Below are 5102 nucleotides of genomic sequence, written 5' to 3'. Positions count from 1 at the left end.
TTTGTAAAATCTCAGACCCTGTACTGTATAAGTACCCTGTACTGTATAAGATTCTTGCCCACATAATATAAGTACATGAAGGAGGAATTTCATGAGAGATAACAGACAGGCGTACTTTCTAAGCTGATAGGTATGAACGTGCCTGCGATAACAGCGTTGGGTTTCCAGGGAATTGGCTGAAATTGCAAAATTCGTCTCGATCATCATCCTTGTTTACTTTTGGAGGCCTTCATTTGGTTCATGAGGTAGCGCCCCCCCCCCCCCTTTTTTTTTTTTGCCTGTTACGGTATACAGTTTTCTTGAATAATAAGTTTTTTCGCGTCACAACTGTTTTTTGAATAGATAATTTTTTTTATTTTCTTCAAATTCCCAAAGTTTTCGTGTCACTTTAGTTCTCAGGGCAGCTTAACTCAACAGTCTGGGTGCCGTATATTCAAGGTTCTTTTTTCCTATATCGTTTTTGCGTCTTGATCCATTAGTCTATAGTTGCCCATTCTCTTCCGTGTTCGGGATACATTTTTGCATGGGTTCTTTTAAACGCTTCTGTTTACTATTATTATTATTAATCGCAATGTATGACAAACCTGACAGGTTAGCTTATGAGTCCCAGTAAGGCTGGGAGTGGTTTATCCTGTGAGGAACTTAATCATTGTTAATTTAGCTGCTTCGTTGATTAGGCCCTGTAATTCTTCAGCAAACATTTTTGTCTACCATTATAAATATCGCTACAGGAGCCTATGGCCTTGCAATTTCTTCGCCTCGTACAAGCATTTTTAATGTTGCTATATTTTGGTATTTCCTTATAAAGACAACATATCTTTGATGATAGCTCTCTATTTTCACTACATTTTATTGTTTGATCTGTCCTATGTAGATTTTCACCCATTAGCACTCCCAAATTTCTTACTGTTGTTACTATAGACACCCCTGTTTAATTACTTTTTTCGTTATTGAAAGAGTAGTAATTTTTTATGTTTATTTTTTACCCTAATAATTAATATACAATCTTCTTAACAGTAGTTATTTTCAGACATTTTTTGTTCAATCAACTCTTTACGTCTCTCATTAGTTTTATCACAGTTTTCCTGTTTTTTATGTTTTTATGTTTTCTGTAAATGAAAACTATTGTGCCGGCTTTGCCTCTCCGTCCGTCCGCAGATCTTAAAACCTACCGAGGCTAAACGGCTGCAAATTGGTATGTTGGTCATCCACCCTCTAATCATCACACATACCAAATTCCAGCCCTCTAGCCTCAGTATTTTTTATTTGATTTAAGGTTAAAGTTAGTCATGATCGTGCGTCTGACACCGCTATAGGTGCCTACAACACAGGCCACCACCGGGCCGTGGCTGAAAGTTTCATGGGCCGCGGCTGAGGGTTTCATACAGCATTATACGCTGCACAGGAAACTCGATTGCGCCGAAGAAACTTTCCACTTGTTGGAAAACTATTAAACAGTTCTTGTTTATTTCCACTTTCTGGTATGTTCATTTTCTTTCGTTTTCCTGTTAGTCCATTAACAAACTAACAAAGCTTTGTCATGTCTGCTCTTCCTTAATATTTTTTTCTGAGATAGTGTCGCCTTTTTTTTTTTTTTTATTAAGCCAGTCACTTCATTTCTCTATTGTGTAAATATTTCTCTTAATTCCGGCGTTTCTGTTTCTGCCTTTTATTTTCTGCCGGCCGTCTTTTCTGTCCGGGTCGTTTTATTTCAGAACTAAACCTTGGCGAGTTTTATATCAACTTCTTTTACAGTGATAGGACGACGTCGATTAAATTTTTAGCTAAACTCTGTAACGTGATTATTTAAGAAATTATTTAATCAGTAACAAATTTTAACATTATTTATCGTATTTGTATAATTACAATGACAAACTACGTTTGTGTACTTTGAAAATACTTGTGTATTCCTCTATAAATTCAAACGGGTAAAATTCTCTTCATAACTTGCTAAACTATACACTTCTCGGTTTTCCTACTTTCAAGGCAGTAGTAATCGCTTTATAATAACATGAGTGGTCACAGTCATCATCGATTTGTAAATCTCCACCAGTTTACTTTTACTGTCTCTATAATATGACCAAGTCTAATCTGACTAGGTCATGACTTTCGTATACTTAAGTGGTTTATCAAACTGTGATCATTTTAGATTTTAAAAAATTACCTTTCACTCCTCTAGTTTTTTCCATCCAACAACTTTAAGTTTCCACAAATATCGTAAGTGTGCCGTATTTCATCATCAAACGGTTCTAGTATTAACTCCTACTCTTATCCTTGGTACTTGATAAAATTCATGTGAAGTCGATTAACATTTGATTTATTTTGTATGTCGCTTAGACTAATTTCTGTTAGCAGTAATATGTCACTCCTATTATTTACTACATGTTATACAATGGTATCCAAGTAGCATTGTTTACCACTGTACGCTCAAGAGTCAGCTTTATAAATCTATCTACGTTCAAGTAATGAGATCCTTTAACACTAGCAAAAACTCTAGGTAATCAGATACTTGAACATCGGAAAAAATATAAATGGTTAGTGAGGAAAAAATATAAGTGATGTTAGGAAAAATATGAGTGATAAAGGGGAAAAAATGCAAGTAATCAGTTACTTGAACACAGGAAAAATATAAGTGCAAGTGATCAGTTGCTTGAACACAGGAAAAAATATAAGTGATCAGTTACTTGAACATAGGAAAAAATATGGGTGATCAGTTATTAAACACAGGAAAAAATATGAGTGATCAGCTACTTGAACAGAAAAAATATAAATGTTCTGTTACTCGAACACAGGAAAATATATAAGTGATCAGTTACTTGAACACAGGAAAAATTACAAGTGATCAGTTACTTGAACAGAAAAAAATATGAGTGATCAGTCACTTGAACACAGGAAAAAATACATGTGATCAGTCAGTTGAACACAGGAAAGATATGAGTGATCAGTTACTTGAACACAGGGAAAATATAAGTGATCAGTTACTTGAACACAGGAAAAAATACAAGTGATCAGTTACTTGAACACAGGAAAAAATACCAGTGATCAGTTACTTGAACACAGGAAAAGATACCAGTGATCAGTTACTTGAACACAGGAAAAAATATGTGATCAGTCTCTTGAACACAGGAAAAATATAAGTGATCAGTTATTTGAACACAGGAAAAGTCAAGTGATCAGTTGCTTGAACACAAGAAAAAATATAAGTGATCAGTTACTTGAACATAGGAAAAAATATGATCAGTTATTAAACACAGGAAAAAATATGAGTGATCAGCTACTTGAACAGAAAAAATATAAATGTTCTGTTACTCGAACACAGGAAAATATATAAGTGATCAGTTACTTGAACACATGAAAAAATATAAGTGATCAGTTACTTGAACACAGGAAAAAATATAAGTGATCACTTAATTGAACACAGGAAAAAACATAAGTGATTAGTTAATTGAACACAGGAAAAATTATAAGTGATCAGTTACTTGAACAAAGGAGACAATATAAGTGATCAGTTGCGTGAACACAGGAAAATATATAAGTGATCAGTTACTTGAACACAGGAAAAAATATGTGATCAGTTACTTGAGCACAGGCAAAAATACAGTACATGTGATCAGTTACTTGAACACAGGAAAAATATAAGTGATCAGTTACTTGAACACAGGAAAAATATAAATGATCAACTACTTGAACACAGGAAAAAATATATATAAGTGATCAGTTATTTGAACACAGGAAAAAATATATGTGATCAGTTACTTGAACACAGGAAAAAATATAAGCGATCAGTTACTTGAACACAGGAAAAAATACAAGTGATCAGTTATTTGAACACAGGAAAAATATAAGTGATCAGTTACTTGAACACAGGAAAAAATATAAGTGCTCAGTTACTTGAACACAGGAAAAATATGTGATCACTGAACACAGGAAAAATATAAGTGATCATTTACTTGAACACAGGAAAAATATAAATGATCAGCTACTTGAACACAGGAAAAAATATATATAAGTGATCAGTTATTTGAACACAGGAAAAAATATGTGATCAGTTACTTGAACACAGGAAAAAATATAAGTGATCAGTTACTTGAACACAGGAAAAAATACAAGTGATCAGTTATTTGAACACAGGAAAAAATATAAGTGATCAGTTACTTGAACACAGAAAAAATATAAGTGCTCAGTTACTTGAACACAGGAAAAATATGTGGTCACTGAACACAGGAAAAATATAAGTGATCATTTACTTGAACACAGGCAAAAATACAAGTGATAGGGTACTTGAACACAGGAAGCAGTACAAGTGATCAGTTACTTGAACACGGGAAAAGTACAAGTGATCAGTTACTTGAACACAGGAAAAAATATAAGTGATGTTACCTGGACATAGGAAAAAATACAAGAGATCAGGAAAAAATGAGTGATCAGTTACTTGAACATAGGAAAAAATATAAGTGATCAGTTACCTGAGCACAGGAAAAAATACAAGTGTTCAGGAAAAATATAAGTAATCAGTTACCTGAACAATGGAAAAAATACCAATGATCAGGAAAATTATGAGTGATCAGTTACTTGAACACAAAAAAAAACTACATGCGATCAGTTACTTAAACAGAAAATGGTTAAAAAATGCTATATAGAAAATAAGGACCATTAGCTTTGATACCTGCGGCGGTAAAATTCCCCAGCGAGGTACAATCCGCATATTAAGTTCAATTTCATCTAATTAATATTCAGGAGCGACTGGAATTAAAGGAGAGGTCCCACCGAGACTCGAACTCGGATCGCTGGATTCAAAGTCCAGAGTGCTAACCATTACACCATGGGACCTTGAATGAGTAGGGACACTCACTACGGAAAGTTACACTGAGCGCGCTCTCAGTGACACTACTGCCAGGCTGGGGTTGGACCTCGGCACGGTTAGTAGCAGTAGTAGTAACAGGCTTGTCCTTTGTAACGTCTCCTTGGCCCGTTCTATTTTGCCTCTAATTGTCTTGTTAAGTGTATTTTATCTCTTGGTATCATTTGTTTTTGATAAATACTATCAATCTTATGCATAATTTCATATTTACAATTTCCTCTTTAAACAGGTAGGTGACAAG

At 34.2% G+C, this 5102-nt stretch overlaps 1 non-coding gene across 1 annotated transcript; it reads right to left on the bottom strand.

Moving 5' to 3' along the window:
* Positions 1-4758: 4758 nt before the first annotated feature.
* On the bottom strand, positions 4759-4830 carry TRNAQ-UUG (transfer RNA glutamine (anticodon UUG)). The gene has a single exon. It is a non-coding gene; the product is annotated as a tRNA-Gln (tRNA).
* Between the last annotated feature and the right edge of the window lie 272 nt (positions 4831-5102).

This window comes from Macrobrachium rosenbergii, chromosome 46 (genome assembly GCF_040412425.1).
Source record: "Macrobrachium rosenbergii isolate ZJJX-2024 chromosome 46, ASM4041242v1, whole genome shotgun sequence".
Lineage (NCBI taxonomy): Eukaryota > Metazoa > Arthropoda > Malacostraca > Decapoda > Palaemonidae > Macrobrachium > Macrobrachium rosenbergii.
This window is presented reverse-complemented; position numbering and strand designations above follow the sequence as displayed.